The sequence below is a fragment of the Natator depressus genome, chromosome 4 (genome assembly GCF_965152275.1).
Source record: "Natator depressus isolate rNatDep1 chromosome 4, rNatDep2.hap1, whole genome shotgun sequence".
Lineage (NCBI taxonomy): Eukaryota > Metazoa > Chordata > Testudines > Cheloniidae > Natator > Natator depressus.
In genome coordinates, this window is record NC_134237.1 from 103,558,236 (window position 1) to 103,570,204 (window position 11,969).

An 11,969-nucleotide genomic window follows, 5' to 3' on the forward strand; every position below is an offset into this window, starting at 1 on the left:
GTGTGGAGTGAGGCAGGTGCCTAACTCATTCTCACAAGAAACAATTTACGCACCTAAGCTGCCAGACTCCAGGAGAGGAGTTCCTGATTATGGATTGCAAGCATAGTTAAGTGCCTTCCCACAGTCAGGGCTTAGGCACTTATCTATCTCCAGGAGAGGGGTGGAGCTTAGGACACACCCTTTTTGTCAGCATATACCGTTGCTGGCTTTTGTGGATCCCATTCTTAGGTGCCTCTCTCTCCCTGTTCATTTTATGGGGAGCCTAGGTGTCTAACTCAGGCTTTGTGTATCTTAGTGTTGCTCTAGTGATTTTCTGGGCACCTCAGAGTTAGGTGTTGTAGTATTGCAAAACCAAGTGTTTTGGGGAGTGTGGGCAAGTCTCTCCTCTCTCCCAGGTAGTAATGAGAGGTGTTTGATGTTATTAGACCCACCTGGGGAGGATCAAGAACATAATTAGTTTATTAGATGAATAATTGAAAAGGAGGCTCCAATGCCCCTCAAGGAAGGGATCTGCTGAAGACATTCCTGTGAGGGAGAAGTCAGTTGGGATATAGTCCCAAAAAGGTGTGTTTCAAGACTCTCAATTTGAGGGGTGAGCACATGGGCTGGAGAGGCCAGGATATGAAACCCACTATCCCAAGGAGGAGGAAGACTGTGAGTGGTGAGTGGAAAGGACCTTTTGGTGAACTGAATGATGGTTAATAAATTAGATCCTAGGAGAGGGGGAATATTGTTTCAATGGCTTTGTCTGTGACTGGATTATTTCTAGTAACCTGAAGGGAAACAGGCAGGGAACTGTAATGGTATGCACCTCTACTAGGAGCACACTCTAGGATCAAACAATCTACAGGTTCCATATACCACCATACCAATGTGCCTTCCCCTTTTTGGAGGAACAACATTTGAAGAAATCTTTCATCCATAAACACTAAGTCTGATTTAGGGCAAAGTCCATGGGAAGCAGGAGTAAAATTGCATATGAATGTGGAATAGGAATTGCAGATTTTTTTTTTTAAATTTGAGATAAAACTCCCCCAAGCAAGGAATTTGAGAGTATACCCTGATAACTCTGCCAAACTCCAGGCAGAGCTCTGAAACATCTGCTGCTGGCTGAAACTAGGTATCCAGGTGCAAGGAAGCTGACAATACTGATTATGGGAAGGAGATCACTCTGTGAAAGGCAGGGGTTTACGGAGATACAATTAGACACAAGAATGGCAGTACTAATGCCTGATGAGGGTGGCAGATGTGGTTACGAGCTCAAGTGGGAGATAAGAAGAAAAGCTTGTGGCTAAAGTTGGACTAGATACTGATAGAGGAGAGAAGGGAGTGAGATCTGCAGTTTGGATTGTAATATGATGGAATTGAATGCCCTAAAGGGCATGGAATAGTGCAGAATGCTGCTAAGGCATGTACATGAAGGGGGAGCTATAAGAGGTTCTGTAGTATATTTCTAATGGACTAGATGTCGAGACTAGCAACATAGTATTTGCATGGGCATGTAGTTGCAGCATCCTGCTACCTCCAACCATGACCAGATGTTCCCAGCCACATTCAGCGTTGCAAAGTGGTTCCTTTACTTAATTCCTCACCAGGAGCAGCATGGCACCAGCACAGATCAGATGCATATAATCTTCCCTGTGCATATTCTCCATTGTTTAGTGCCTTTCTGCACAACAGAGAGTACTAGAGGCATATTGACCATATTCAATCTGTGGTCTTTCAGCTGAGACTGCTAACAAGAGGCTCACTTGCACCAACTGTACTGGTCTTGTTCTTTAACATAATTTCCCCACATTTACTGTATCATTTTGTATACTAAAATATTATTGTCCATAGCTGTCTAATTTAGACTAAGGAACAAGAAATAACGTACATACTGTAACACTCATTGTGGAAATGATAACAAGGAAAAAGTCTCCCCTAGAAGTGTCAGAATAGCATCCAGGACCACATGCAGTTTGTTCTGGCAGTTCTATTTTATTGGTTTGGAAAGTTAGATAATCAATTCAGATATTCAATATTCTATTAGATTTTATTGCATGGACAGAAGCAGAGAACACAAAAGTGCCTGCATTGTTTGTGAACCAGCAGACATCACGGTTTTCCAGCTGTTTGGGTTATTTTTCGTTTGCTTAGTTCAGAGATGTGCTATCACATGGCATAAAATCTTTCGGCCAAGAAGCTATTTGGCATTAGAGATGTGCCAAGAGAGGAATATATAACAACCAAATAAACTGATTCTTGCCATCTCAAAATACTCTCAAAATTTGCAAAGTGCCCTGGGATTCTCAAAGGAAACCTGCAACGTATTCTTTATAGTGGAATATGACCTGCTCAGAATCTTTGATTTTAAGTTACAATTTAATCTGTGCATTACATTTTACAGGACTTTCAGATAGGTACATTACACATTCATAACAACTTGTTTCCCTCTCACTTCTGTTTACCAGATCGTTAACCCCAAGTAAGGCCAACAGTTATGTTTCCATTGTAAACAATGGGCCAAATTCTGCACTGACTTACACTTCATAGCCACATATTAAAGGTTAAGGGGTTGCATATGTGTAGCTAGTTTGTTTGTAAAGGCCAAGAAAAACTCTGCACTGTCTAAATTTCCTTCCAGGAAAGGATTGTGGGGTGTGGTTTTGTTTGTTTTTTTTACAAAGCTATTCAATTCTCTCAAAGTCAAACAAAAACAAATGCTACTTTATATTATAATTATAAGGAAACTTAAAAGAATAAAGTGGAAACAAATGTAGACCTTGATCAAATTCTGTTGCTTTAAAACTTTCCTCACTCAATACAGCTTCATTTTAAAAAGTAACTTTAAAAGAATAGTGAGGTCAAATGCAGAGCCAGAATTCAGACAACAGCACTGTAAGGAATTTCTAGTGGACCCTTCCGAGTAGTAATGATACAGAAATGCAGATGCCACCGGAGAACTAGCTTTCTGAACTTTGTGCCTTTATTATGTTGTATAACTACAGTTGTAACACTACTTACTGTATATGGTTGTATAACTAGCTGGGGCAAACCCAGTTGCTTTTCAGAAGCTACTTCTGAAAAATGTTATAGGATATGGATTTTCAATCTGCCAGTCCAGGAGACTAGTGACTATCCCTTCCTTTCTTTATCGGTAAATGGGGCATAGATTCCAAACCTTTTTTTCTGAGGTAACATAGTTCGTGATATGGAAAAGGATTGAGAGCCACTGCTATAGGAATTCTGAAGCTTGTTGTGATTATCTACCTTCCAGTATTTGTAACTTTGCTCTGTGCTCCAAAGCAGCTATTGTATTTCATATAGGAGCTGGTCAGATTTCAGTGAAAAGATACTTATAATGTATACTCTGTATTAGAGCTGGTCAAAATGTTGATTGAAAACATTTCCTGCTCCCTCCCTCCCCCCCCCCCCCCCCCCAAATGAAACTTCTTATGGGGAAATGTCTTCATCAAAATTATTGGGACTCTAAATGAAATGAACTCTCATTTCATTTTTGGTTTTAGAAAATTGAAAACCTTTGAAAATTTTGAATTTTCATTTCCTCACTCTTTTATTCTCCTTTGCAATGAGTGAAACAATGAATTGTGTCTACAGTTGCATATAGTCTTTTAGGGTTTTTTGGTTTCTCTCTCTTCCCCCCCCCCCCCCCACCGGTTTGGTTTCTTAATTCCACATTTTCAAAACTTCCTTGACTCTTTTGAAAAGCTACAGGTGCAAACTTATGATCTTTCATTTTTTTCCTTTTGTAACTCAAACTTTTCTAAAGAGGAGAACTTTTGAAAGGTAAAGTAGAAAGGGGGGAAGTGTAAAGAACCTCTTCTACTCATTCATTCTACTGCATCTAATGGCAAAAAAGGGGACACAGAGGAATACCCAAATATTCAACTTTTTGAGCTCTGGAAAAATTCAGCTCTAAAAAGCAACACAAAATAAAAATTTCAATTTTGAATTGAAACAGGACACTGAACTAGGTAGACCTCAAGTCTGATTCAGCCTGACAGTTCCTGTCTTCCTATGCTTCCCTGAGTTCTCCCTCATCTCTCACTGCCTCTAACCCTGTTTCCTCTCATCTTTCCCTGTGCCTGCCATGTTCTCCATTTCTCATATTCCCCTCCATAACACTCCCTTCCCAGGTCACCTGACTCTTCCTTATCTCTTTACTTTCTTAAGTCACCTGAGGCTCACCCATTTTCCTTCCTCTTGCATCTGTAAAATGTAGAAGATAAGAAACATACTGGCTAGTCATACTGCAGGGCAAAAGAGAGGTTATTGAGACCTCCTTCTAGCACTCCTTTCTCTCCAGATCTGTGCGAGGTGCAAAAGACAAAACACTGCCAAACTTGCTATGCTCCAGGTGTCAGGAAAACTCTGTCCCCATTTCACCCTCCCCTCCCCACAACTCAGCCCTGTGTTGAATTGACCAAACCAGCAGTGCTGCAGCAGAAGGAAAATTAATCTCTTCCTTTCTTCTCATTCTTTCATGTATTCAAAATAATACTTGTTGAAAGCCAGCTATTACTATTTCAGCTACCTATTTGAACCTCAATTAGAAAGGAAAGATATTTTTTTTTTCCTTTTAAGTAGTGGACTAAGCCTTAGGAGACCTGAAGTAATTTCCAAGCTCTCCCATGAACTTCCTGTTCAACCTCAGGCAAGTCACTTAATATCTCTGTATTTTATTCCCCATCAGTATAATGAGGAAACCTATAATTACAAAACTGCTGAAGAGGCTGTATAAGAGGTAGGTATCTGTAAAAATGAGGTCAGTATAACAACAATTACCAATACTTCCTTCCCCCCACTCTGTCTTATCTGTATACATTGTAAGCTCCATAGCACAGTATCTGTCTCAAAGTATGGTTATGGACAACAATTAACCATAACAACAATTAACAACAATCTTAGTTGGGGCCTGTAGATGGTACTGTAATAAAAACTTCAGTACATATTTATTTATGGTCCACAAAAAAAAGGAGAAACCGTGGTCAGAAAAGTGACAGGTTTCAGTTAAGGAAACAAGTCAATTGAAACAAATACAGAACAATTCTGATATTTCTTTCACTTCTTAATCTTTATGACCTTGACTCCTAAATTATTATAGCTTCTTTTTTTTCACCACTATTCCTCAAGTATCCTTTACACAACATATTCTTTTGAAGTTTTTTTAAGGCCTCCAAAAAGGAAATAATGACTTCCTAATTCTATCCCCCACCTCCTCACAATAACAAAAAAGCCATGTACCTGCCTAAATTTAATACTGGGATCCAAACTAAAGAAAAGTAATACATATACTGAATATGGCTGACACTGAAGAAATTGCATGTGGTATATTATGCAGGTCTAAAAAAAAAAACCCCTATACACAGTGTAGCAGAGAAAATCAGTTTTTTTTCTTTTAAATATGGTTAAACTTCCATTTGTTACAGAGTATGCACTTTGATCCTGCTGTGCACCCATATTGTATTACTTGTACTATGACACACATAGGAAGTGTAAATGTAACAGGTTAGTAGCTAGCATAATATGGCATTCAGCTAATTACCTTTGGTATACATAGGTATCTCTATTGTTGAATAATAAACAGTTAAAACACCTGAAAACAAACCTCTGAAAGGTGTATAACAGAATGATGGTGACCTAAGCTTTATTCAGTGTGTGAATATATATATTCATTGTTCAGCTGTCTGAGCTTCTCTGAACACTTCTCAGCTTATTACATCATAAATATGAAAGCATCCTATTTATAGCAGTAACTTTATAAGCAAAGTGCCCATAATTATGCATTAATAGGGAACTACTTGGCTGGGATGAACACAATACATATTACAGAAGCTCTGCTTCAATACTTTACAAAAATATATTTGCACTGAGTGTTCCATAAGTAGGAACATGTTCTCTAATTGGAATATGATTTTATGAATTTATTGTAACTTCACAGTGCTCTGTTTTTAACCTACAACTTTACTCCACTAAGAGACTAATAGGCTGAAATGCCCTCAGAACCATAGAAGACTTACTATTTATCTATATAACTATACTGGGTGCCACTTCATTTTAAGGCATACCTATAAACTAAATTTTATTGATTCTTTAAGAGGCTGTTCAATTACATTCAAAAGGAAGCATTGCCTGCAAGTCAGGTGATCTAGGTTCTCATTCAGATTGTTGAGTGACTCTTTAGCAAATCACACAGTATGCATCCGATGAAGTGAGCTGTAGCTCACGAGAGCTTATGCTCAAATAAATTGGTTACTCTCTAAGGTGCCACAAGTACTCCTTTTCTTTTTGCGAATACAGACTAACACGGCTGTTACTCTGAAACACAACTTCTCTGTACCTTGGTTTTCTCATTGTTAAAATGGGGATTGAGTGTTTAATTGCCTCCCATGTGATGGGAGGCTTAATTTTTTAATATTTTAAAAATACTTTGAGATCTGCATTATAAATGGGTGTTGTTGTGACTTGGATATGCATGGGATGAAAGAAAATAAGCATCCCCTCTTCACTCTTTTGCCTAGGCAATGTAGAAGTTAGGCCCAGGCATTTTAACAGTAAGCAGCACTACATTGCATAAGTTACACCACATAAAGTGAATGAGGGGAGTCCTGGCTCTTCTCTCCAATAGGCCAGGTAGTGTAGCTGAGCTGACATGGGCAGTGTTAGAGCTTGTGGCTGGGTCATACCAACAGCAATTACTACCCCTTCCTCTAGAGCAAAGGGGAAGCAAGAAGGGAATCGTTTCTGAGGATTCTCTAAGGTACAATATCTATCTACCAGGTCTACTTCTAGTGTAGTGTTGCTTACACTGATCTCTTGCTTAGATCTTTTCAGGCCAGTATATTTTTTTTGCTAAATTGATTAGTTTAAGCAAATGAAGGCAAACAGTGTAGTTATTTAAATGCTGGTAGCTTTGTCTAACCATTGGTATCACCTTTCATCCATAAAGAACAGAGGGTAAATTCACTGCTGTCAATTGGCATCGTTCTTGTAGAACTCAACCCAGGTGGTATTCTAGACATCGGATAGTGAGAACTGTCTAAGATGGTTTATTTCTCAAATGTTTTAATACTGTGCTTAGAAGTACAGTGGCTAAATCTCTAGTATCTCTAGATATTTTTTTTTTCTGAGCTCTTTAGCAAGTTTCATCAGATGCTGGATACGAGTTTAATCTTTGTAGGTCAGCCTATTCTATTTCTTGTCTTCAAATATAAATCCTTTCTACTTTTCATATTTAATGTTTATAGAACACATAAGTAACTACATGTGTCTCTGGTCACAATCAATCCTCTTATAAGCCCATTTAAATCAATGGAGTTACAACATTTTAAAGAAGTGAAACCAAACCATTGTGATGTATCACACAATATCTGCCCCTTTCCATCTAACTCACACACCAACACCTGTCTTTAGGGCTTGTGTTATCTGTAAGGTGGAAAAGTCAGGAATGAAGAATAATAAGAATAATAATGAAGAAGAATGTTCTACAAAGAACAGCCCACTTTCAAAATATCTGTGGTGTTCTATTGTTCTCAGTGGAACTGAGGGCACATACTACTTTAGTAAGGTCTATTGCTCCCTCTCTTCACTTGTTCCCCACAGCATCTCTTTCTGCTTCCTGAAAGTACAGAAGTACTTCTTTCCTGACGAGAACAGGACTTTCCTACTGTTGGGAAGAATAAACAATGATGACCTTTTCGAAGAGGGCATTAATATGTTCAGAATTTGTTTCCTACAAATAGCTTGTAATTGTGTTTGTTTTTTTTTCTGGGGGTTGGGGAACACAGCTGCTGTTTCTATGACCATTATCCCCAGTAAACTCAATTGTTATAATTGTGGAAAACAAATGCAAAAGCCCAAATGCAGCTGAAGCTAATTCAGTTATTTCAGTAAATATTCTCCGACTCTTAAGGTATTCACATAGCTCTAAATATCTGTTGGTAAAGATGCTTTCCATGGAAAGCTAAATTGCTTAATTTCATTATAGGAAGAGGAAATTACTTACCATTTTCTTAATTAAATCCAGGAAACTTCTGCACAGCTGCTAGATTTCTTTTTCTGTACTTAAAGTTTAGTGAAATATAAAAGGCAAACAACCCCTGAGGAATCCAATGCAAGCTTAATTCTTGGTGGTATAGGTAATGGACATACACATGCAATCAGCTGCATCCTGGAATCCTTCTGTGTTTGTGGGGTTTGGGGTTTTTTTTTTTTCAGTTGGAGGTACATAAAAATCACATAAAACTATTAATGTCAAGGTTGCCAATCAAATACTCAAGTTACCTGTGCAACCTTAATTTGCCCCTCTTGTTTGTATGCTTTATGATATTCTTTAATTACAGCCTTGTGAACACACAGTATTTTTTCAGTAAGACCCTCCCTCATTCACTGCACAGGATGGCCAGTGTTTTGAGGATGACTAAATTATGTAGTGAAAGAGGCTGCTATCTGTAGACTCCCACCTCCTTTGTTGCAGAAGTTGGAAAGTGTAATGAAGGAAACAGGGGAGTTCAGTAAAAGATATGAAGGTCTTAGGGTGAAGGCAGTTGCACATTGCTCTGGAGAATTGAATTCTACTCCCCTCCCATCTGTCATAGTGCCTTTGATGCTAGGCAAGTCGCTTAAAACTTCTACATGGGTGGCCATTATGTATTCCTCATTTTCCAGGTGCCTGAGATGAGACCATTGAGTCCGATTTGGAAAAGTGCTGAGTGCTCACAGCTGCAACTGAAACCAATGGGAGTTGTGCTTAGAACAGTGTGTGGGTGTGGGTGGTGGTGGTGGTTTGTTTTTTTAATATACTATAAGGATGAATTATTTGAAAAATCAGTTCCTAAGTATCTCAAACTGTGCATCCAAAATTAGTGGACACGTCTTAACTTAATGAGGGATCAAGGTACTGGTAGATTAAGATGGTAATTATGCCATCCCCTCATCTCAGAAGTGTGAAGATAAATTCATTGTTTATGAAACACTCATACTGTAGTGATGAATGTCATCAAAAAGCCCATGAGGAAATTATTATTATTGTGGATAGTGTGTGGCAAATAAGACATCAGGAAACACATTGTACAATGGCAATACAACAAAATATTGAATAGCTGCTTACTCAGTGGGCACTGTCCATCCTATGCACTGAAAGAGACAGGTGCTGGGGGCGAAAGTATCATAATTCATGTGCACCAGGGGCCAGACCTGAGTTCTGTTTCCAGCTCTGATGCTGATTCTCTGCCACCTTGGGCAAGCCCACCTTCAGGGGGCTTTGTATCAGCATCATTAGACCTAAGATCAGAGGTGCAAAGCATCAGCAACTCCACAGAAATAATTAATCCAGAAAGTTTACAGCATCAATGAAAATCAGACTGTATATGGGGATCAAATATCTGAAGTATGAAAAAGTGGATACCAGTTTTGAATGTTTCTATTCAAATTTATCTGCCTCACTTTCTCATAACGTAAAACAGGGATGATAACTACTTATGTAAAGCACTCTGAAATATGTCTAAAAAGCTTCATACCATATTGAGTAGTGTTATACTATTGGCTTTGTTATTAAACTTATTTTTATGAACCTTGGAGTTTCTGCAAACAAAATACAGAACTCTTTTGACACTTCTATGTGCCTAGCTGTCACAGGTGTGGTCTTCCCTCAGCACCCTTTTCTGGTTGAGCCTGACACTACATGCACTCCCTGCCTCAGTTTACAAGGTGTGACATGTCTGGAGCACAGTGGCCTGTGCTGTGAGCTTGGCATCCGTCTTTAAGCAGTTAGCCAAACTCTTGCTTTTTTTTTTTTCCTGTACCTCTAAACTATTGAACAAACATAAAATGACAACTGAATGTGCACAGCACTTCATGTCAAGGTTAGGAATGAAGCTCTGTTCTCCTGCCCCAGCCTCACCCAGTGTTCCTAGGTTAGGAAGCAGTCAGGCCTTCTTAAATGGCTGGCTGGTTGTTGATTGTCCCTTCTATGTCTCTGGTGGGCTAAGTCTTGTTGGTCATATGGACTGAGAGGGTTTTCCTTAAGCAGAAGGGTCTCAGGGAACTGACACCTCTAGCAGGGGGCAGAGAGCCTGATAGACCTTGTCATACTAACCTATTAATCTATCATCTGATATGAAATCATATGGTTTCCCTGGATTTTCTTGGTTAATTGCAGGTTATAAGAATAGGATTTACCATCCCTGTGGTGGGGAAAACACCACAGCAGTCCAACACTGTAGCATTTAATTTCAGAAAGGGGGACTATACAAAAAATGAGGAAGTTAGTTAAACAGAAATTAAAAGATACAGTGCCAAAAATGAAATCCCTGCGAGCTGCATGGAAACTTTTAAAAGACACCATAATAGAGGCTCAATTTAAACGTATACCCAAATTAAAAAACATACTAAGAAAACCAGAAAAGTGCCACTGTGGCTAAACCACAACGTATAAGAAGTACTGAGAGACAAAAAGGCATCCTCTAAAAAGTGGAAGTTAAATCCTAGTGAGGAAAATAGGAGCACAAACTCTGGCAACTGAAATGTAAAAATATAATTAGGAGGCCCAAAAAAGAACTTGAACAGCCAGCCAACAACTCAAAAAGAAATAGCAAAAAAGTACATCAGAAACAGGAAGACTGCTAAACAACCAGTGGGGCCACTGGATGATTGAGATGCTAAAGTAGCACTCAAGAATGATAAGGCCATGAATTCTTTGCATTGGTCTTCACAGCTGAGGATGTGAGAGAGATTCCCAGACCTGACCCATTCTTTTTAGGTGACAAATCTGAGGAACTGCCCCAGACTGAGGTGTTGTTAGAGGAGGTTTTGGAACAAATTGATCAACTAAACAGTAATAAGTCACCAGGACCAGATGGTACTCACCCAAGAGTTCTGAAGGAACTCAAATGTGAAACTGCAGAACTACTAACTGTAGTAGTAACCCATCATTTAAATCAGCTTCTGTACCAAACGACTGGAGGACAGCTAACGTGACACCAATTTTTAAAAAGGGCTTCAGAGCAGATCCCAGCAATTACAGGCGGGTAAGCCTGGCTTCAGTACTGGGCAAACTGGTTGAAACTATAGTAAAGAACAAAATTGTCAGACACCTAGATAAACATAATTTGTTGGGGAAAAGTCAACATGGTTTTTGTAAAGGGAAATCATACCTCACCAATCTTCCAGAATTCTTTGAGGGGGTCAAAAGCATGTAGACAATGATCCAGTGGATATAGTGTACTTAGATTTTCAGAAAGCCTTTGACAAGGTTCCTCACCAAAAGCTCTTAAAGTAAGCTGTGATGGGATAAGAGGGAAGGTCCTCTCATGGATCTGTAACTGGTTAAAAGATAGGAAACAAAGGGTAGGAACAAATGGTCAGTTCTCAGAATACAGAGAGGGAAATAGTGGTGTCCCCCAGGGGTCTATACTGTCCCATTCAACATATTCATAAATGATCTGGAAAAAGGGGTAAAAAGTGAGGAGGCAAAATTTGCAGATGGTACAAAACTACTCAAGATAGTTAAGTCTCAGGCAGACTGTGAAGAGCTACAAAAGGATCTCTCAAAACTGGGTGACTAGGCAACAAAAAGGCAGATGTGTTGATACAAGCAAAGTATAGTACATTGGAAAACATCATCTTAACTATACAGATAACATTATGGGGTCTACATTAGTTTTTACCACTCAAGAAAGAGATCTTGGAGTCATTGTGGATAGTTCTCTGAAAACATCCACTCAATGTGGAGCAAAAAAACAAACAATGTTGGGAATCATTAAGAAAGGGATAGATAATAAGACAAAAATATCATATTGCCTCTATTTAAATCCATGGTATGCCCACATCTTGAATACTGAATGCGGATGTGGTCGCCCCATCTCAGAAAAGGTATATTGGAATTGGAAAAGGTTCAGAAAAGGGCAACAAAAATGATTAGGGGTATGGAACAGCTTCCATATGAGAAGAGATTAATAAGACTGGAA

The 11,969-nt window shown here is 39.0% G+C and overlaps 1 long non-coding RNA gene across 1 annotated transcript in view; it reads right to left on the reverse strand.

The window, feature by feature from the left end:
* LOC141985951 (uncharacterized) overlaps window positions 1-10,993 on the reverse strand; it is a 34,221-nt gene extending 23,228 nt beyond the window's left edge. Inside the window, exon 1 of the long non-coding RNA XR_012639075.1 lies at window positions 10,870-10,993. This is a non-coding gene — a long non-coding RNA (uncharacterized LOC141985951). The remainder of the gene's footprint in view (window positions 1-10,869) is intronic.
* Between the last annotated feature and the right edge of the window lie 976 nt (window positions 10,994-11,969).